The sequence below is a fragment of the Pongo abelii genome, chromosome 9 (genome assembly GCF_028885655.2).
Source record: "Pongo abelii isolate AG06213 chromosome 9, NHGRI_mPonAbe1-v2.0_pri, whole genome shotgun sequence".
NCBI lineage: Eukaryota > Metazoa > Chordata > Mammalia > Primates > Hominidae > Pongo > Pongo abelii.
In genome coordinates, this window is record NC_071994.2 from 123737964 (window position 1) to 123760691 (window position 22728).

Consider the following 22728-nt stretch of genomic DNA (forward strand, 5'->3'; position numbering starts at 1 on the left):
TAGAGACACTTTTTCATTTTTACTCTACTTACTGTTTTCATTCCTGAAAGTATATGCATGTGTGTGTTACAAGAAGTTATTTTAAAAAACAAACATGATGTTCATCTATTCAGATTGGTTTTATTTTGGAACTGTCTTCCTCTCATGTAAATGTATCCTTTTTAAACAAGGCCATTAATGCTATTTACCTAGTAACACTTCAGTGTGTCAACAATATTACTTTTGTCAATAGAGCACTTCAGTAATTATTGCCCTTTCTGGTATTAAGTATCTTCGCTGCATTTAAAGAAAAGCACCCATACATCTAAAGAAAAAGGTCCAAATACATAAGGCAAGTTTTCACTTTCAACAATAAGTGTTCATTTCTCCAAAGATCCAAATTTCCTTTTAGCCTTGGGCCAAGGAGACAGACTGAGAGAATCCAAGAATTTAGAGATGGAAGTTACCTCATTCAACCTCCTAATCTACTGCTGGAATACCCTCTAGGGCAGCCCTGGCAGATGGCCATCCATCTGCTTGTATACTTCCAGGGCTGGGGAGCTCATTATCTCCTGAGGCAACTCATAAATTCTTTCTTATTTGAGCTAAAAGTGGCCTCTCTGTAGCTTCTTTTTTTTTTTTTGAGACAGAGTCTCGCTCTATCAGCCAGGCTGGAGTACAGTGGCACGATCTTGGCTCACTGCAACCTCTGCCTCCCGGGCTCAAGCAATTCTCCTGCCTCAGCCTCCCGAGTAGCTGGGATTACAGGTGTATGCTACCACGCCCGGCTAATTTTTGTATTTTTAGTAAAGATGGGGTTTCACCATGTTGGCCAGGCTGGTCTCGAACTCTTGATCTCAGGTAATCTACCCGCCTCGGTCTCCCAAAGTGCTGGGATTACAGGCATGAGCCACTGTGCCAGGCCGCCCCTCTGTAACTTCTATCCACTGGTCCTGGTTGTGGAGCAACATAAGGAAGATCTTAAGTATTTGAAGATAGCTACTACATTTCCCTTTTGTCTTTTCCAAATTAAGATGACTGAATTGTTTTATAATGAAGATTTTTGCCTGGAATCTGGAAAAACAAGATGGAAATGAGTGTATATTAACTGTTGCTATAAAGGAAACCTTTGTTATAACTGCAGCTCACTGGTAAGGTATCTCTTCTAGTATTTCACACTCGGGCACAGCCTTCTATGTAATACCCCTCTTGAAAGTAACCTATCCCTCACTGAGCTACGAAGAGTAAGAAGTCCCTCCTGGGTGAATAGAATCTTATACCTTTTGCTATTCTGAATTCCTTAAGAGAGCCCGAATTCCTAAGCATTGCTCTGAGATAAAATTTAAAGGTTTTCCTTTAGGAGGGAAAATTAAATGCATGAGACTACATTTTTTTTGACAGTAGAAACCGTGGCCAGTTTTTCTTTCTGTACCCTATAGTGTCTAATACTATGCTGTACCTGGCAGACAGAAGCTGTACAATAAATTATTACTCTATTGCATGATGGTGAATTACATATATGATGAGAGATATATGTATCTATGAAGTACATATATACAGAAATATGTATACACATATAGGCATATATGCACATATGTATACACACATGCTTTTTTGCCTTTGAATGCCTTTATAATATCCCTGTCTTATTTCATAATAATTTATAGGACTATTTAATGCCAGTCTTCAGACAAAACTATACTCTAGGTAAATTGCAAACCCCAAACACCTGGGGCAATATGAAAACTGCCACCTTATTTTTGATATCCTGGGGTGGTTGCATTGAGAAGACAGATCCTTTTCTCTGTACCTTCCATTGCTAAGAGATTGTGCTTTGCTCCCAGGTAGAAAATGCCACTCTGTTCCTCATCCTCCGACCTCTTCCTCCTGTTTGAGTGGATTGTTTCTTCAGTTGCTCTTATTGTTGGAAGTGGTGAAGAAAAACAGTAAAAGGATGGGGGAAAATACTGCGGCTTTAATACTTACTTAACATTTTATACAACTTGACTTTCATAGCGATCTTTGACCAGTGTCTTTTGTGCAGCCGGAAGCCCTGAGTTTTAGCCCAGTTTTGCTATTTCCTGACTGAGTGGTTTATATCTATAGTGTCGTGTAATGGAACCTACCTGGACCAACTATGAGAATCAAATGATGAAAGATGAATGTGAAAGTATAAAGCTTATCACAAGTAAAATCCCGCTTTTAGACGTAAGCATAGTAGCCCTACTACGGTGGAACTGGTTAAAGCCTTTATTTGTGCAAATGAGCAGCAATTCTCCTTTCCCAGACAGGCATGGCCATAGTGGAAGACTCCTGGCTACAATGCAGGTCTATGGAAGATTCAGACTGAGAATTCTGAGGGCATACCCAAGCCTCTGTGTGCTAAAGGCCCTTGGCTCCAACTCTTGAGTTGCCATAAGTCGCACGCCCCTTCCCCTGCCTCCACCCCGACTGTCAGACTAAACTATGATCATGTAACTGAGTTAATTGCAAAATGCCATAAAGAACATACCTGACGTCAAGTGGACCAAAACTGTTAGAAGGAAAATGTAGTGCCTCTATAACATCTTTTACTTGACTACCAACACTAAAGGGACCAGCCCTGGATTTGTCTGGTTTCCTATTTTGTCTTTGGTGCCTGGCACATAATAGGCACCAGAGATGTCTTGAAGAACTATTGTCACAGCAGCTTATCTCCTCTGCAGAGTAGCAAGTGGAAACTGAGACACGTGGTAGAAATGAATTAGGTTCTCACATGAGGGATGGGAGCAGGGCTGCAGAATGAGAGGCAGGTTATATTCTGATTAAGGATGATCTAAATTTTTGTTTTAATTTCAGTGCGAGCAGTATTCTTTACACCTAGACTAATAAATGAGACAAGAGACATTGGGGGGAGGGAGCTGCGTAATAATATAGTTGTCAAGTGGGGATGTGACCTTTTAACATTCAATGTAGTATTTGCAGCCAGCTACGTTAAACAGCATGCTGCCATGAGACTTGGGGACTACGTGAACCACACACACATATATGTTTGCTCTTTGCCAACACTTATCCATAATATCACTGGGAAAAACCACTGCTTACTGCATCCTTTAAAGCATGAGTAAACATCAAGGACATTTCTCCTTCTAACTCACTTCTGCTTCAAAACTGGTTCTGTGAGACATCTGCTGTAAGAATGAACCATTTATCCTCCAAACAAGTGACAAGAAGAACACAGAATTTATTTTCTTTTAATCTGGAGTTTAAGTACTCTGATAGGATTGACGAATTTTAATACTGGCTTGCAATATGATATATAATCAGGCCCTTGCTTCTTCCAAGCTAAGTTCCTCAAATGTGAACCCCAACTTCAACTTAGGTTGTAAAGACTTTAAGCTTACCAAGGGCACAGTTTCATATTTGCCAGTTAGGATTTCATCTGACTCATTTGGACAAATGACAGGAGAAAATCCGATTTGCCAGAACTGTAGACCTCATTAACCCCTTCTCTCTATTGGTTTATCCATTCAACACATTTACTAAGCACCTCCTATGCCAAGTACTGTGTGGTTAATAGATTTTTTTTTTTTTTTTTTGCTTTTGAGATGGAGTTTCACTCCTGTTGCCCAGGCTGGAGTGCAATGGCGTGATCTCAGCAACCTCTGCCTCCCTGGTTCAAGTGATTCTCCTGCCTCAGCCTCCTGAGTAGCTGGGACTACAGGTCCCATGCCACCACGCCCGGATAAGTTTGTATTTTTAGTAGAGACAGGGTTTCTCCATGTTGGCCAAGCTGGTCTTGAACTCTGACCTCAGGTGATCCACCCGCCTTGGCCTCCCAAAGTGCTGACATTACAGGTGTGAGCCACCGCGCCCAGCCAGAGGTTTTTTAAAAAGCCTGTAGTCTCATTATGAACTTGAGATGAACCTTCAAGGTTCCTTTGGAAAAGAAATGGTAGGTAAATTTAAGATCAAATATCTGCTTTGCGGATATACCTGAGGCAAATACAAAGAAGGGAGAAGCTAAAATATAAATCCAGGAGAACAAGCTCACAGTCTATTAGCGAGAGCAGATGTGAACCAAGTAAGTGACCATAAACTCTAACAAGTACAAGAGAGATCCCGAGAAGGGAGTAATTACTTCTGTTGGGAAGGGACTAGATAGCCAGGTACGATAAACTTCTAGTAGGAGAGGTTCCTAAACAGAATTCTGAGCGGTTAATAGGAACTTGTGTATCTGTGTGTATGTGGGAGGTGGGGTGGGAACTCTGGGCAGAATTCAGTGTGTTAAAGGCACAGAGGTATGAAATGGGATGAGCAGAGAACTCGATGCTGCTTGGTACTGACTGAAGGTGAGATGGACGGAAATGGATGATGGGTGAGGCGGGGAAGTAAGCAAGGACCTTGTATGCTGTGCTACGAAGTTTTGGACTCGAGGCCAGGTGCGGCGGCGCACGCCTGTAATCCCAGCACTTTGGGAGGCTGAGGCGGGCAGATCACGAGGTCAAGAGTTGGAGACCAGACTGGCCAACATGGTGAAACCCCGTCTCTACTAAAAATACAAAAGTTAGCCAGGCGTGGTGGCGGGTGCCTGTAGTCCCAGATACTCAGGAGGCTGAGGCAGGAGAATCACTTGAACCCGGGAGGCGGAGGTTGCAGTGAGCCAAGATTCCGCCACTGTACTCCACTCCAGCCTGGTGACAGAGTGAGACTCTGTCTCAAAAAAAAAAAAAAAAAAAAAAAAGTTTTGGACTCAATATGAGGTCATGAAGGGGTTTTCAGCAAGGGTGTGAAGTGGTGAAGCTTGTTTTAGAGACATCACTCTGGCAGCCATTTGTAGACATATTGGAGGGAGCCAATTTAAAGGCAGGGAGACCAGCTAGAGGGCTGCTGCAACAGTTTCTAAGATATGGTGACATGATATGATATGTGCCATTCAGCAAGGTGACAACAAGTCACCTGCTCACTGTGTGCCTCAGCTGGCCCCATTTAAGCAGAGGGATCATTATGAATGTGTGATGAACTTTCAAAGGGACCTTCGGAAAAGACATGGCAGGTACATTTAAGATCAAATATTCTTCTTAGTGGATATACCAGAGGCAGACAGATGGAAGAAACTGAAGATAAATCCGAGAGAACAAACTCCTTCCTGTGGGCTCTGGCCACCATGACACCCAAGCACAATGAACCCTATCCGTCCTGCACAGCATAGCAGCTGGCTGTGAGGGATGTTTCAGATGAGAGGTTCTAGAGGTGGGAGCCCCATTTCCCAACCCGTCTGTTTTTTCATTCAAGGCAGCAGCCTCAGAGTAGATCAGCGGGGCCAGCCTCGTGGCCCTCTGACATTCTCCCCCTCTGGCTTCCAAAAAATATCTGGACTGACCTTCCCACCCCTGGAGCTGAGCTTGAGAAGTCAGCTTGCCTGGAATTGAATTTTGATAGGTGATACTGAAATTCAGTAGTAAAAAAGGTGGAGAGCAAGTAGTGAGTATCCCAAAGAACTCAACATCTTGCAGCACGGGGAGACAGGAGAGTGGGTGGGGGCAACCAGGCTGAGGCTTCTGTACCGGCAGACTTCGCTGACATTGTTGTCCACCCTGTGACTGGTAGGGACTCCCTGCTTCTAGGGGCAGAGGCCTTAAGAAAGGAAAAGAAAGAACCATTCTTGCAAGAAGGGGAGAAACCAGGGCTCTCAAGAGGCCACAGCCAAGACTATCTCCAGAGCCATCAGCAATCTCTCTGACCTGCCAAAAGCTCCTCCCCGCTTCCCTGGTTAATAGGATGAGATCACCAGGCAAAAGAATATGATGAAGCATTTCACTTATATAGTATTTTTCTTTCCAAACACTTAATAAGCCTCTCTGGTCTCGCTGATCTTGCATTCTTCCTGTGAAAGGGGCCGGGGATCCATGCTTGACATTTCAGAGTTTGCGCGGCTTGAGAGATTATCTAGTCTGCTTCCCTCACTTTTAGAGTTATGGGAACTGAAGTCCAGGGAAGTGAAATTGCTTGCTGGGATCACAGGGATGCCTCTCCCTCCTCCCAGCCCCGCACACTTTCTGCTAGGCTCATGCACCTGTTCTGTCCATTTTGCACGAGAGAGAGGGGGTTCTAGAGTGGGGGAATAAAGTTGGAATTAGAAATTAGTTTTGTGTGACTGGCTTACAGGTGGTCTTAAACCTTAATAGGTTTAAGAGCCTCTGTAAAACGGGACTAGTGTCACCTCAACACCTACCCTGCAAAGTTGATTATTGGGAATCACACTTGTGTAAGTGGTATAGTCTTGGCAAACAGTAGGTGCTAAACAATGTCTAGCTGGAGGAATGGAGTCCTGTTCCCATATGGCATTCATCCAGCCAGTCTGTGGAGCTGGGGGAGGGATAGGCACGACTCCTGAGGCCCAGATCCTCCCTGAAGCAGGAGGCCCAGTACCCGCCCAGGCTAGCCAGCCAGCCCTCCCCGGGGAATGCAAAGTCCAGAACAGTCTATAGTCCCGATAGTCTGCCTCATGCGTGAGACCTGACCAAGGACGTCTGTGAACAAACCCTTCACAGAGAGCTTAATGAGATTGTGGGAGTGCTGATGGTTGGGTGTGGGGATACAGGCCATTGAAGGTGAGAGGGCTGGTGTGATCAGTTTGGTGGTCTGCCCAAGACAGAGACCCTGCGGGTTGGATAAGAGGGAGCTAATAGGTTTCGGGGGGTCACATGTCCCTTGCACTTCCTCCTGTTCCCCCAGGACCCCCTCTTCACCCAGCCTCCTCCTAAGGGCAACTCTGTTGTAATAGGATGAACCACACGGTGTACTGAAATGAACCGCGTGTCAGAAAGCGGGGTTGTCTCCTGGGTCCTGCCACTTGCTCCCCGTGTGTTCTTGGCCTGGTCCCTTCACCCCTCGCCTCAGGATCTTCATGCATAACATGAGATCCTTCCAAGATGTTGGTGTGTATATAACAGTGCTCTGGAATGAGTCCATGCAAGCTGTTGCTCTTCAGCCTCCTGAACAAGGTGCTCTTGTCTCTTTCCACGAAACCTCCACCTCTCTCCATCTTCCGCACCACTGAGGCCGCAGTCTCTTCTAACAGGGTACGCTCGTCCCCCGCGCTGTTCCCCGAATGCCACCAGGAGGCGCCCCTTGCTCGCTGAAGCCGGCCGGGCTAATAACTCCTCGGGGCCGGGGCGGGCTGCCCCTGTGCGCAGGGCGGTGGAGGGTGCGGGCTGCGCCGGGTTCCCTACCTGAGGTCCGCACCTCGCAGCGCCCGCTTGGCTGCGCGCCCCTAGCCTCTGCCGGGCGCCGCTCCCCAGCCGGGCGCCTCCCGCTCGGCCCCGGGCCCCCCGGCAGCCGCAAGTTTGCCCTCGGCCGCGCGGACCCGCGCCCGCCCTGCCCGCCGCAGCCCCCGCCGTTCCCGCCGCCCCCGCCGCCCCCGCGCCTGGGCTCCCGAGCGAGGCTCCGAGGGGTGCTGGGGGGCCGTGCAGCTGCCCGCGGCGCTCCGGCCCGGCCCCGAAGGGGCGCCCCCCAGGCCGGCCGTGCGCGGGGCCGCAGCAGTTCCCCAGCTGCCCGCCGGGCGGCGCCCCGCGTCTCGCCGCGCTCCTCCCGCGCTCCCCGCGCCGGGCTCGCTCGCAGCCGGACACAGACTGCCTTCAGCTGCGGGCGGATCGGGCTGGAGCCGCCGCGGCTGCTGCGGAAGAGGAAAAACGGCCAACAGCAGCGCCCGGCTCCCGGCTCAGCCCCCGGAGTGTGGAGCCGCCCAGGTAAGGGCAGCGGCCCCTCGCGGCGCCCCCGGCCCGCTCCCTGCGCTGCCCCCGCGCCCCCGAGTCCCCTCCGCCCGGGCCCCTCCCGCACCCGCACTCCGACTTCTGACGTCTCCGCCGCTCCTGCCCTCGGGGGCCACGGCCCCGCACCCCTGCCCCGGCCTCCGCCCCCGCGCCCTCCTTCCTGCTCCCGCCTCCCGCCAGCCCGGTCCCTGGCACTTCGGTTCCTGCGTCTCCAGATTCGCCGCCGAACCCCCACCGCTCTGCTCCCGTAGTTCCTCTAGTCTTCATCCCGGTCCGTCTCCCTCCTTCCGCATCCCTTCCCCGGGCTTGCCGTCCTCCCGCTGTGGTCCTCCCCCTCCCCGTGCAACTCCCAGCTCTGCCTCTGCCCCCTGCAGGGATGACAGCCCCTTCCCAGCCTGGCGCGTCTCCCCTACACCTCGTCACCCTCCGCTTCTCCCAGCGCCGCTGTTCCCCGGCTACAGCCCCCCATCCCGGCTCAGCCTGGCATCCCACCAAGCCCCCTCCCCCTTCCCTCACTGCCATCTGCCTTGACTGCCCCCTGCCCCTGCACTGGACTCGGGCCACCACCACACCCCCAACCCTCTACACCGTCTTGCTTGGGGGAACCAGCGTCCTATCAGAAATGATCCTCTTTCCCGGGGCGAATGGGGCTCCTACCCATCCCACCCTAGTTCATCCGAGCGGGAAGTGAGGGAGAAACTCTAGAGACCTGCAATGGGCGCGTGATGGGGGAGGGGGCTGGGGCGGAGGGGGAGGGGAGCTGATTTAGATTCTCTCCAGTGAGGACTGGCAGAGCTGTGCGCTCCGACCTGGCTGGGGTGGAGGGCGTGCAGGCGACAGCTGGGACAGGGGGTTCAAGGCACTGAGAGCACCTGTGTCTCTTTCCCTGGCTCCCTTGAGCTGAGCAAAGTAAGGGGAGGAGTTGGAGCCTGGGGAGAGTTGGCTGAGGGCCTTGGGGTGGGGGAGGAGGCGGCCGAGGGGGCTGGGCCCCGGGCGCCTCTGGCCCGTCTGCCTGGCAGTGGTGGGGCAATGCGGGCCGAGCCACTCCCGGGCTGGACCTTGGGCTGCGTGGCTCTTGGCATCTGTACTTGATGCTGCCATCTTCCTCTTGGTGCTGTTGTCTGGTGATGCCACGCGGTGCCACCTCCCTGCCTCCCTCCAGTGGCTCTCCTGGGCATGTCTCCCAAGGGTCTGGGTTGTCTGGAAAGAGGAGGGGAGCTCTGGGCACAGCTGGGCCCTTTTGCCAAGCAGTGGGCAGCTGTCAAGACCAGGCCAAGAGGTCTGAGGGCTGGTCAGGAGGACTGAGCCCTACCAGGAACAAAGAACTACCTTCACTTTCACTCCCTCTGGGTCACCTGTGTGGTAGTGACACTTCTAGGAGCACCGGGAAACTGCGGGCGTGTTATCTCCGGGGAGAGAGGCCGTCTGGGTTGGTAGTGGGCATCTGAGAGACAAATCCGGTCCTGCCTTACTCCCTGAGTGTCTGTGCTCGCGTGGTCGGGGCAAGGGGCTTGTCGAGGTCCACTGTGTTCCGGTCCCACCAGGGATGGGAGCCCCTGGAATTCCACTGGGCGTCATCATCCTGGCTTTATTTGCTGAAGCTGCAGCTCAGGCTTCATCATTAATCAGGTTTATTATTTTTCTCACTGGCTGGATGTGTTTCTCAAGGTCACGACCCTTCGGAGAGTTAATCTAATATGCACACATTACAGTGTCTGGGTTTGTTTAATTTTCCATATTTTGTTCATTCCTTGTGGCCCGGGCTTGCCCACCAGCCTCCTGCCTGCCTCACCAGCTCCACCCCCCTGTCCTCCTCTGGACCTGCCACCTGAAACCCTGTCCTCCTCTGGACCTGCCACCTGAAACCCAGAGGCAGCACTGGTCCCTCCGGATGGGGAAGAGGTGGATGCTCGGGAGGGGAGTTTGAGAAGAGATCTTGGTTTTCTGTGTTTTTCCCATCCCCCTACCTGGGCATCTTGATCGGTGGCTGCTGTCTTCCCCAGCACTGAAAATTCTTCCGAGAGCCTGGGTTGGCTTTGTGGTCTGATTTCCACTTTGGCTTTCCCTTAGGATGGAGAGGGAACTTTAGTACCGGGAGACAGGCAGAGAGACTCTAGGAGAAAGTCCCAGCTGCAGGGAGTCAGGGTGTCCAGGAGAGAGGGGCTCAGCTGCTTCTGAGGTGGTTCTCAGCCATCCAGAGATGGAAGGGAGGACAGGGGGACCGGCCCTGGGTTGGGGGAGAGACTGCTCAGAAAGCAAGAGGAGCAGCGAGGTGGAAGCTGGCCTTCGTGTGGCTGGCGAGGGTGGGCAGCGCCGAGCACGTGTGGGAAGGATGCATCTCTTGGTGCTTCTGCATAGTACTAATCCCTTATGTGTGTATGGGGTTCTGCGGCGTTCCAGATGCCTCTCAGAACAATTACTTCATTTGATCTCTACTAGAGCCCTGCAAGCATCTGATCACTCCTTACAGACAGCCTTATAAGGAGGAATTCATGACCCAACAGAAACTGAGGCTCAGAGAGGCTGGGTGCCTTATCCAAGGCTCCACAGCTGGGTCCCAGGCCTCTGGACACTCAGTCCAGTGCTGTTGGGCTCGTTGCTGTTGCTTTTTAAGGTCTCAGCTGTTCAGTCCTCAGAAAGCCCACCCTTGGTCCTGCCTGTTCCTCAGTTCATCCCCTTCACCGTCTCCAGTGATGGTTCACCGCTCCACCCCCCACCCCAGGCCTGGTGGAGTCTTTGCTCTGTAGTCTCCACCCCCACCCCAGGCCTGGTGGAGTCTTTGCTCTGTAGTCTCCACCCCCCACCCCAGGCCTGGTGGAGTCTTTGCTCTGTAGTCTCCACCCCCACCCCAGGCCTGGTGGAGTCTTTGCTCTGTAGTCTCCTCAGCCTTAGACTGGCTGCCTGGGTGTCCTGCCACTCCCTAGACCCAACCAACCACCCCCTACCCCAAGTGGACACTGCCTCTTGCCTCCTTCTTGTGGAAAGAACGGCTGGGTTCCCCCAGGCATGCAGCCAGGGCGCCTGGGGCACCCTCCTTCCCTCTCTCTGGTGCCTTAGGCCTCAGCCCACTCAGTTCTTCTGGGCACTTCAAGTGTCCACTCCGACCTTTGCTCTCCCACTGCCGTGGTCCCTACTTGGGCCTTTGGCTGTTCACCCTGAGTTAGGGTCCTGAAAGCTTCCTTGCTGGGCCTCCAGCCTCAGTTTCCAGCCATCCTGCCGCTGTGCCTGTCTTCTTACAGAGGGTAACGCTTCTCACAGGGGACCGTGTCTCAGCAGCCCTCAGCGGCAGTGCCTTCCAAGATGCCTTAGAGGTGAAGGCCCTCTGCACGCTGACCCCAGCTTTATGTCACAATGTGGTGTCTGGCATGATCTTGTCCCCCCTCCCCCTGCCACCCAGCCCTGGCACTGTGTCCTCACCCTGGCCCTTTGCATTTCCTCCTCTTTTCCTCCCATCCATATATTGCCCAGCCTTCAAGGTGCTGCTGGAAGAGGAACCAGTTCCAGCTACCAAGTGTCAGGCAGACCTGGGTTCCTGTCCTCGCATCACTCCCTGCATGACCTCGGACAAGTAGCCTCTCCTCTCTCAGCCCTGCTGCCCTCGCCTGTAAAACGGGGACTCTGAGCCTCACTGCCCTCGCCTGCAAAATGGGGACTCTTAGCCTCACTGCCCTCACCTGTAAAATGGGGACTCTGAGCCTCACTGGCCTCACCTGTAAAATGGGGACTCTGAGCCTCGCTGGCCTCACCTGTAAAATGGGAACTCTGAGCCTCACTGCCCTCACCTGTAAAATGGGAACTCTGAGCCTCACTGGCCTCACCTGTAAAATGGGGATAACTCTCACCTGCTTCAGAGGGTTAGCAGCATGGAATGTGAGTGGGAGTGTGGCTCATCCGGTGTGAAGGGCACCTGCGTGGGTATCGAGGGCACATTCTCTGGGTGGCCTCCTCCTGCTCTCCCTCTGTATGGGCTGGCTGAGCCCCCGGATCCTACCTGGTATTGGTAATCGTCTGTCCGTTTGTCTCCCCACCCAGACGGCAGATCCCTGGAGGAGCAAGGCCTTTGCCTGACACCTTTTCACATTCTCCGACTCCCAGCAGAGCGAGGCTGTTCTTCAACATCCTGTAAATCGGCCCTTTTCATAGTAAGGACATAAGATATAGTTGTTGCTTGATTATAACATTCTGTTACATAAAATAGGGTATGCCTTACGTTTAGTAAATCCAATATGAACAAAAAACTTACGCCACAGTTGCAGGCTGGGTAAATTATGGGAAGGAAGGAAGGAATCAATGTAACATTGTATTGACTGCGTACTCCGTTTGTTTCGCTCAGTCACTCCAGCTACCCCGCGAGTTAGCTGTGGGCATCTCCTTTTTCACAGATGAGGAAGGGAGTACCAGGGGGTCACACACTCTGTCCCACATCCCAGACTGGTGAGTGTGGTAGGACCCCAGCTTCTTCCCCTACACTTGGGCATCCTCTGCTTTAAAAAACAAGAGGGAGACACTTTTTGATTCATCATGGGTTTTCTTTAAATAACTGAGCACTTAAGTCATTTACACAGAGCCCAGCAGGGATGGGGTGGTTGTGGAGTCCCCTGTTCGGGGGTGGGCAGGACCCTCCTCTCCCACAGGGTGATAGTTTGGGTGGATAGCACACCAAGACACCCGGTCTCTGGGAACATGGCGTGTGTGTTGATTGCACCTGCCACCAGCATTCAGACCTGGCAGGAGCTGGCAGGGGTGCTCAGGAATTGGGGAAGGAAGACTCACAGTGAGGAGGCTGAGAAGGGGCTGTGCAGGCAGGATGAGGGGAGAGAGGATGATCTGAGGATTGGGCGCTTGGGCACAGGACGAGGCAAGTGGGAGAAGAGTCCCGTGTGCAGCAGAAGGCTGGAGTCAGGGAACAGAGGATTGTCATGGTAGACGGGGTGGGTAGAACTGCTGGAATCCAAGAGGACCCTGACCACCAAAGAGAAGAGACTCAGGTCAGTGCAGCAGGCTCGGGGGAGCCGGTGAAAATTCGTGGGCAGAGGAGTGCTGTGCAGAAGCGCAGGTTGAGGGCTGGGCCTGGGCGCTGGTGACAGTGAGGCGAAAGAGGGGTAAGCTTGAATGACATTTCCAAGAACAGCAGAGCGCGCTGACAGATTGGATGCAGCAGATGAAGGAGCCGGAAGTGTCAGAGATAACTTTGAGATTTCCAGTGCTGGAGACCAGGGGGAAGGGCGATGCGAGGGGAATAGGGAAGCCAGAGGGGGAAGCAGGTCTGAGGGAAAGCTGACAGTGCGTGCCTGGATGTGCTGTGCCTGAGGAGGAGCCTGGAGCCATCGGGGCTCACCTCGGGCGGCGGCTGCTGCGTTCCTGGGCAGCAGCCACTGTCTAGTCTTGTGCAGGAACAGGCCTGGGGCACGTGCTGCCGGGGGCCAGCTTAAGGCATCTCGCATGCCTCAGTCTCACCTCCTCAGCCTCCTGCCAGCCCTCGCCACCCTCCCTCCACAGTACCGGGACCCTAGTGTCTGATATTCACTGCCCTGGAAGTTCCTCCATCTGTGCCTGTCACCGCCGGAGACCGAGTGTGGAGCTCCCATCCAAATGGGCAGGGCCTTGTCTGCTTTGTTCACTGAGCTATCCCTAGTGCTTGCACAGAACAGGTGTTAAGTCAATATTTGTCCCATTTAAGGGACCTCAACTCATGTTTGACAGACGCTTGTTACAGAGATAAATTCAGAGGCTGCGGAGGGTGAAGAGCAGCCAGAGGGGCTGTGTGGCCTTAGGCTTCCGGGAATGGGGTGTCCCAGGCTCCTTGGTGCGATCCTCTCCTCTCCTCAGTGTCCAGCCTCTTAGTGTCCACTTGTGTTGTTAAAGTGAGGCTGGCATCGTTTGCCCGAGGGAGGCCATGGGCAGGCCCCCTGAGGCAAACGGTGCCCCTGCCTGTGCACCCCTGACTTCCGCGTAAAGTTGGAGAGCAGGGAGACCCAAGTGGTGATGGTGATAGCTGTGCTGTGCTGTGGGGTGTCAGGAGAGAGGACGCAGACGCCTGAGTGCCAAGTCACAGTGGGCATCTCGGGAAGGGGACAGCTGGGAAATAGAAGGCCAGGCTAGGATTGCTGCCTCGGTTTCCGCCCTATAAACAAAGGCATAGAATAAACTCTACTTCACGGAGTTCCCAGTTGAGTGTGATAGTCCTGTGAAGGCCCCCAGGAGGGAGTGGGAAGGGGCCGGCCCCTAGCACAGAGGAGTCGTAGTGGTGGCCTGGGAGTGTGACTGGGGAGTAGACACAGGTTTGGAATTGGAGTTTAAGGGCCAGAGTTAAAGAGGAGGATTTAATAGAATGAGAAATCAATAGCCCAGAGGAGGTTAAGATGTGTGAGAGGCTGGCTGCAAGGCACACTTAATAAAAAAGAAAAGTTTAAGAAGGCGTGGAAGATAGGGCACATCTGGAGGCAGGGGAAGGCGGTGTTGGCTGGTTTCTGCTCTCCCTGTTCTCCAGCCTGTGGAGGCTGCTGAGAAGGGAGGTTGTGTTCCGGGAGTGAGTGAAGGGCACTCCCTGTGTCTCCCTCCCTGCTGGGGTAGTCGGGGTGGGAACCTCCATTGCTCCCACTGAGGCTGTGTGGTGCAGTGGTTGGCCTGACCACTTCCAGATCAGATACATAGGACAAATCCCAGCTCTTCCAGTTCCAGCAGTGCAACTTTGGGCACAAAGCTATGCAAGCCCACCCTGGCCTCCATGACTCTCAGCAGCTGTGCTGAGCACCAGTCCGTGGCAGCAGTGGTTATTAGTAGTTATTATTGTGTTGCATCCTCATAGCGTCTCTCCTAGCCCAGTCCAGTTCCTAAGACTCTACGGAATAGTGTCTCTAGCAAGGCTGGTGAAAGGATGGGGATTTGGAAGGCAGCAAAGCTATTTTTTTTTTTTTAATCAGAAAAGTCTATAGTGGGTTTAGTCCAAGCCCCAGAGAGACAAGGGGCCCAAAGCCCAGGGTGTTTAAGTCACTTGTCCAAGCAGTGTAACAGGGGAGTGGCAGAGCTGGAGCATAAGCCCAGGGCTCCAGGCTTCCCAGCCTGTGTCTTTTTAAAATTTTTAAAATATTTTGAGATGGAGTCTGGCTCTGTTGCCCAGGCTGGAGTGCAATGGCGCGATCTTGGCTCACTGCAACCTCTGCCTCCCAGGTTCAAGTGATTCTCCTGCCTCAGCCTCCTGAGTAGCTGGGATTACAGGTGTCCAACACCATCCCCGGCTAATTTTTTGTATTTTTAGTAGATACCAGGTTTCACCATTGACCAGGCTGGTCTCAAACTCCTGACCTCAGGTGATCCGCCGGCCTCAGCCTCCAACGTGCTGACATTACAGGCATGAGCCACTGTGCCTGGCTTAGCCTGTGTCTTTTGCTGAGTCTCGTGGCCCTGCATGCAGGAGCGAGAGGGCTGGAAAAGAGATGCTTCAACAAATTGTTTGGTCCAGTTGCAGCATCCAAACAAAATTGGTCTAGAACTAAGCAGGCGGATGATTTTGATTCTTTAAGGCACTAGACCGTGGGCTCTGTGGGGGCACGGATAGGGCCTTGTGCTTTTGTCTCTAACACTAGGCTGACACATAGATGTGAATTCAACAATGATGATGACAATAATAATAGCTAATAATTATTCAATGCTTATTATGTGCCAAGTACAATGCAAAGTGCTTTCCATATATTATCTTAATCTTCCTACTAACCGCTATGAACTGAATGTTGGTGTTCCCGCAGAATTCATGTTGAAATCTTAACCCCCAGAGTGATAGTATTAGGAGGTGGGGCATTTGGGAGGTGATTAAGTCATGGAGCAGAGCCCTCACGAATGGGATTATGCCCTTAAAAAGAGAACCTGCAAAGCCCCCTCACCCCTCCCACCATGTGAGCACACAGTGAGCAGGCCCATCTATGAACCCAAAAGCCCTCACCCTACACTGAATCTGCCAGCACCTTGATCTCGGGCTTCCCCACCTCCAGAACTGTGAGAAACAAACTTCTATTGTTTACCAGCTACCCAGTTTATGGTATTTTGTTACAGCGGCCCAAATGCACTATGATAATAACCTTAAGTTTATTATACCCGTTTTACAGAAGAGGAAGCTGAGATTCAGAGTAGATGATTCAATAGCCCAGAGTCCCATAGCTGGTAAGAAGCAGAGTTGAAATGTGTACCCAGGCAGTGTGATTTCAAGCTCTAGTGGGAAATCCTTTGTGTGCATGCATGCATGCTTGTGGGTGCACAAGTCTATGTGAAATATGCGCTAATCCCTCCCTAATTCCTAGATTCTACCTCTGGCTACCTCACTACTGCTTCTGTTTTTGAGATGGAGTCTCACTCTATCGCCCAGGCTGGAGTGCAGAGGCGCGATCTTGGCTCATTGCAACCTCCGCCTCCTGGGTTCAAGCGATTCTACTGCCTCAGCCTCCTGAGTAGCTGGGATTATAGGTGCCCACCACCACACCTGGCTAATTTTTGTATTTTTAGTAGAGACAGGGTTTCACCATGTTGGCCAGGCTGGTCTCGAACTCCCGGCCTCAGGTGATCCACCCACCTCAGCCTCCCAAAGTGCTGGGATTACAGGCATGAGCCACTGCGCCCAGCCTACCTCACTACTGCTTCTATACTTCTGTTCCTCATCTCTTAGGCAAGGAGGCCAATGCTCATTTCCAGAACCAGCGCCCTCAAGCCCCGGTCCCAGCCTGTCCAGCCATCAGCAGGCATGGAGAATGAGTGGTGGCGCCTCTATGCATTTTGGGACTCGCCTTCCCTTGGCCTGATTTCTTTGATCCCTGAGTGAGAGGGTCACTGGCAGCATTGGGGAAGTGATGAAAGAGCCACCTCCTGAATCACGTGCCATTCTTTTCCACCATGGAGGCCATCCAGGGAAGGGCCTGCTGTGGAGGCAGGAAGAAGGCAGCGACATAAAGCATTGATGAGACCCTCTCCTGAGCTGCCGAGTCTGAGCACTGATTAGTGCTCAGGTGAGACAGGACTTTAGGAGGTTAAAAGCAGCCCTGCCCCCACTGGACCAACCAGGGTTATGTCCACTCACCACTTCCTCCAACGTCCCGGCTGGCTGGCCTGGCTGCCCCAGGTTAATAGCCGAGGATTAGAAGGAGTGGAATCTGACTGGGGTCTTGGACTCTCAGCAACAGCAGCAGAATAGGGAGTCTCTTTGGAAGAAACCCGATGGTGGCATTGTTAGAGTCGTGGTCATTATTGTTCCTGACAGCATCTCCCCTAGCCTAGTTCAGTTCTAAGATGACAACAGAACAATGTCCCTAGCATGGCTGGTGATGGGATGGAAACTGGAGCATCTCTCTTTTTGGAGGCAGCAGAGGCATCTTCAGAATTAAAGAAGACAAAAGTGGGTTTGGGCGGGGCACAGGGTATGCAGAAGACCCTGTAGAGTTATTTCCAGGTGGGAGTTCAGCACAACTCTGCCCTTATGCTGAAGTTGCAATGCCATTTTCTTTTTTTGTTTTGTTTTGTTTTTCATTTTTTTCAGACAGAGTCTCACTCTCACCCAGGTGGGAGTGCAGTGGCACGATGACAGCTCACTGTAGCGTCAACCTCCTGGGTTCAACTTATCCTCCCAATAGCTTGGGACTACAAGCATGCACTGCCATGCCTGGCAAATATTTTGATTTTTTGGAGAGATGGAGTCTCACTGTGTTATCCAGGCTGGACTCAAACTCCTGAGCTCAAGTGATCCCTCATCTTGGCCTCCAAAAGTGCTGGGGTTACAGGTGTGCGCCACCACGCCCAGCCCACAATGCCACTTTCCGATGGTAGTCACATGCCGAACGGCTTATTATGTTCTTGGTGATTTGTGTCCTCTCCCCCAAAGAGCTCACAGGGCCACAAACTTGAGAGATAGGAGGGCAGTTAAAATTATTGTCCCAGACTCTCAGAATTTCAGTAACTAGCCGAAAGCCACATAGTTATTTGATTGGGAGGTTGGATCAGTTCCCAGGACTCCTGCCCCTTGCCCAGGGCTGCATCTGCCACCCTGTGCCTTCCAGTTTGTGTGGTGGTAGAGGCAGTGGTCCCTGGGAACACCTGCTGTTCCCAAGGTAGAGAATATCACACAGAAGAAAGCAGCACTTGTCAGGTAATGATAACGCCTGTTGTATTGCTGGGAAAACTGAATGAAGTCCAGGGAGGTGAAATAAATCCTAGAACCTTATTCTTGAAGGAACTCAAGATCATTGCATTTGACGTCCTACCTGAGCTTCTGTTATCTCCCGCGGGTGGTTATCCTGCCTCGGCTGCTGCCGCCTTCTGCTCTTCTTCCTCTTTTTCCATTTTCCCCTTCTTCTGAAAGCTAACATCATTGGGCACTTACCACCTTCCAGGCACTGTTCTAGATGCTTTATATGTATTAAGTTGATTCTCCAGCCAACCGTATGAAGTAGATACTGTTGTCTCACTTTACACATGAGGAAATAGACCCACAGAGGTTATGTAGCTTGCCCAAGATGACACATGAGCCGAGTGATAGAGCTGGGATATGAACTAGGCCGCCTGGGCCGTGCTCTGGAGTGATCCTAAGGCAGGCCATCCCTGAGTTGGGCAGCTGTGAAACGAGGGAGCACGTGAAGGCACCCAGTGCCTTGCCCAGCATAGGGAATATGCTCAGTCATTGCAAGTGACTTCTAAACATACCGGGAGGTTTTACCTTAGACTGAGCCAAATTGATTTCCCATGGGTCTTTTTTTTCTTTCTTTCTTTTTTGAGACGGAGTCTCGCTTGGTTGCCCAGGCTGGAGTGCCGTGGCATGACCTCAACTTACTGCAACCTCCACCTCCTGGGTTCAAGCAATTCTCCTGCCTCAGCCTCCTGAGTAGCTGGGTCTACAGGTGTGCACCACCACACCCGGCTAATTTTTGTATTTTTAGTAGAGACAGGGTTTCACCATGTTGGCCAGGCTGGTCTCGAACTCCTGACCTCAGGTGATCTGCCCACCTTGGTCTCCCAAAGTGCTGGGATTACAGGTGTGAGCCACTGCGCCTGGCTCCCATGGGTCTTTGTTCTGCATCCTCCTTGAAACCCCATTCCAGCCTTCTGAATGTGAAACTACCTAATGAACAAGAAGCAAAGCCAACTTTCAGTCTCCTCCTACCTGAGTTTCTAAGACTCTTCCCCAAACTGAAATCCCCTGGCCGGGAAGATAACAGCCTGGGGGCCTAGAGAAATGTCCAAGGCTGGGACCTGCCTCATGAGGGAGATAGATCCTTGGCCACAGGGCTGCGCCGAGGATTGTCACACATCCGTTCTTTAGCACATGTTTCCAGAGTGCCTCCTATGTGCCAGGCACAGCCACAGAGCAGCACAGGTGGCCCCATCTCAAGGCTGGGCCCCTACAAAATGTGTGCACAGACACCTGCCGAATCTGTCAGACGCCAGATTGGCGGTGGGGTCCTGGGGGCAGGAGCCTGAGGACTAGGAGAACTGTTGCTTCTCCACTGCTCCTAGGAGGCTGGGTGGGGATGCAGACACCCCATCAGGGGGCCAAAATTTCAGCTGACCCAAATCTAAGAGCACAAGTAGGCAACTAGATGGAGGAAGCTCACCAGTTTATTTTTGCTAAAATAGCACCAGCTGACTCTCCTTTGAAAAGTAACGGTCCTGCCAGAGTCCAGAGTAAATAGGCCGGAACATGAGATCTGCCAGGTGGGGTGCAAATTGGCAGTAAACAAAGCAATTGGGCTGTCTGAGTAGCGGAAGTCAGCTGAGAAAGTGCATTTCTCCCATACGGAGCTGCGGGGTGGCGGCTGCTGGGCTCTCTCTTCCCCTCAGCTCCTTTGGGGAGGGAAGTGGGAGGGGGGATGTCAAGAGCTTGACCCTGGGCTCTAGGGGTGGAGGAGGAGCCGACTTTTGTCCTGTATTCCTGGGCCAATAATGCTGCTACTTCTCTCGCTGCTTCTCCAGTTGCCGTCCTGCGTTACTGCAGGTCCTCACACCAGCCCTCCGCGGCAGGTCTTATTAGTCCCATTGGACAAGGGAGAACACAGATGTCCAGAGAACCTGAGACACTGACACAAGGTCACACAGCTGAACCTGGGCTTTGTGGTTCGGTGTTGCCTGGGTCTGCCTTCGTCTCTTTAGCCACTGCTTCTCTGTGTGGCCATGCCTTTCTAAGGAACTTCCAGCTCCCAGCAGAGGAAGAACCTGAGCAGCCCAGGTGGTAGATGATCAGGGTGGGGCTGGTAGAGCAAGGTCAGGCCACCCTTGGATGCTTTGGGGAGGTCATCAGAGATCATCATCTGTCTCCCCACAAGGCACGGGCTCCACTGCACAGGGACTGTTTGCTTCTGCATTCTTTTTTTTTTTTCCCCCTGAGACAGAGCCTTGCTCTGTCACCAGGCTGGAGTGCAGTGGCACGATCTCGGCTCACTGCAACCTCCGCTTCCCGGATTCAAGTGATTCCCCTGCCTCAGCCTCCCGAGTAGCTGGGACTACAGGTGCACGCCACCATGCCTGGTTAATTTTTTGTATTTTAGTAGAGACAGGGTTTCGTCATGTTAGCTAGGATGATCTCGGTCTCCTGACCTCATGATCCACCCGCCTTGACCTCCCAAAGTGCTGGGATTACCAGCATGAGCCACCGCGTCTGGCAATTTCTGCATTCTTTCCCCAACAACCAGAACAGCACTGGGTGCTCAGTATGCGTTTAGTGGGTGAACGGCTGCTTTGGTGAGCCGCTTGTCTGCAGAGGCCCTGGACTCTGGAGCCCTAGACTAGCAATGAGCCTTGGCTCTGGAAAGCTTGGATGGGCTGCCTTCGACTCGCAGGTGTATGGGATTGAAAAGTCGATTGTGTGATCTCAAAACACATTTCCCCTGGTGGATGACAGGACTGGTTTCTCAGGTTAGTGTAGCCGGCGATGGAGCTGAACCAGTGCAAAGAGTAACCCCGGGCCTACCTGGACCTTGGCCCCAAGCACTTTACCCCCTCCTCGAACCCAGATGAGCCTGGCATCAATGGGTCAAGGGTGACTGTACTGGGGTGACTGGTGAGAGCAAAGGTGGCGTTTGGGATGACAGCGCTAACTTCTGGATCAGGCTGTGGGCACTGCAGCTGCCATGAGTCAGGAGGAGGCTCTGGGGAACATGGATTGGACCTGGGGTGCTCCTTCAGACATACCCAGTGTGAGCTAGGGGCTGCCTGCATCCTGGGGGTATTTACCGTCACACGGAGCTAGTTACGTGGCAGGTCACTGGGCAGGTCAGGATTGGGTACTGTGGTGGCAGAGAGCCCTAGGAAGACGTCGCCTTTGTGTGGGGATGACAAAGGTCCCTGCGGTCTGCAGGGTGAGCTGAGGTCCTATTCCACCTTCCGTCTTCTTGGCTCCTGGAGCCCATCAGGGGCTGCACCATGAATGCCCGGTGGCTCTGGACCTCCCTGGTCAAGGCTGCTGGACAGGCTTCCCCTTCTTACTCTTCTCAGTGGATCCATGGTGCCTGCAGTGCTGGGTCCAAAGAAGCCTGAAGCCAGCTGTGGGCTCCCTGGGAAGGGGCGCTGGACTCACCATGATGTCTGACATGGCCACAGGGTACCATGGCTTTGTCAAGTCAGATTGAGTCCAGCTGTCTCATTTCACAAGTGAGGGCACTGAGGTTCAGAGAGGGAAGGAACTTGCCTGAGATCATGTGACTTGCAGAATCGGGGTTTGAAATGGGGTCCTCTGGCCCCTAGTGCCTTTGGTATCATACCTTTCATTAGACGGACTTACCAGGAGCCTCCCATCAAACCAGGGGAGCATGTGCCCTGCTCCCCACCTGACCGAATGCAGTGCCCATTCTAACCCCAGCTGCCAGCCAGCCCCATTCATACTGGGCAGGGTGTGGAAAGAGCTGCAGAAGCAGCCCTGTCCTTTGGCTGTTGTGACTCTGAGGCACATGGAGAAGAGACCAGCAGGGGTGTTGCAGAAACCATAGCAGGCAGTCAACACACACCCATCAGACCCACACCAAGGTTAGCCGAATGCTAAGTCCCCGTGTCTAGGCTGGGGATGGGGGCAGAGTGGGACAAGCTGATGGCTCTCCTCTGAGCAATCCAAGGAAGCTTCCTGGAGGAAGTAGGGCTTTGGGGAGGAGTGGCCTTAACTGGGGCACAGGGAGAGGCTGGTTTGATGTGTGGGAAGTAGCCTGGTGTGGTGGGGGGTGATGGGAGGGCTTGGACAGCTGGAGTTAGAGTCCCTCTCTCTACTCACTGTGCGGCCTTGGACAAGTTTGTTCATGTATCTGAAGCCTCTGTTTGCTCAGCAATAAAATGGGGACAAAAAAAACCTAATCTCACAGAGATTGGGGAAGAGCAAATAAGATACCACCTATGAAAGGGCTTCTTAAGTCTGAAGGTGTTTTCAGTACATACTGTGTGATTTTATTTATATAAAGTTCAAAAACAGGCGAAGTAATCTATGGTAATAGAAGCTGGGATAGCAGTTAGCCTTGGCAGGGGGCCTGAGAAAGGGCCTCTAGAATACTGATAATGCCCTATTTCGTGATCTGAGAGCTGGTTCTGTGGAAATTCCTTGAGCTGCACACTTATGTGCACTTCTCTTTCTTTTTTTCCTTCGAGGCAGGTCTCACTCTGTCGCCCAGGCTGGAGTGCGGTGGCATGATCTCCATCTCCCGGGCTCAGGTGATTCTCCCACCCTAGCACCCGCCCTCTCACCCCAGTAGCTGAGTCTACAGGCATGCACCACCATGCCCCACTAATTTTTTATATTGTTTCTTTCTAGAGACAGTGTTTCTCTATGTTGCCCAGGCTTGAACTTCTGGGCTCGAGTGATCCTCCCACCTCGGTCTCTCAAAGTCCTGGGATTACAGGCGTGAGCCACCGTGCCCAGCCATGTGCACTTTTCTGTGTAAACAGTATACATCAATTTAAAAAGTTTGTTTTTAGGCCGGGCACAGTGGCTCACACCTGTAATCCCAGCACTTTGGGAGGATGAGGTTGGTGGATCACTTGAGGT

The 22728-nt window shown here is 52.5% G+C and overlaps 1 protein-coding gene across 3 annotated transcripts in view; it reads left to right on the top strand.

Annotated features, from left to right (window-relative positions):
- The first annotated feature begins 7550 nt into the window (after positions 1–7550).
- The window catches only part of GRIK4 (glutamate ionotropic receptor kainate type subunit 4), a 472259-nt gene continuing 457081 nt past the window's right edge, over positions 7551–22728 (top strand). For 2 of the 3 annotated variants that reach the window (XM_024255906.3, XM_054525260.2), the window contains exon 1: positions 7551–7709. The gene's annotated coding sequence lies outside the window, so the exon portion shown is untranslated. Of the gene's footprint in view, positions 7710–11765; positions 11876–22728 lie in introns of all 3 variants that reach the window. The other variant, XM_054525265.2, reaches the window with a different exon arrangement.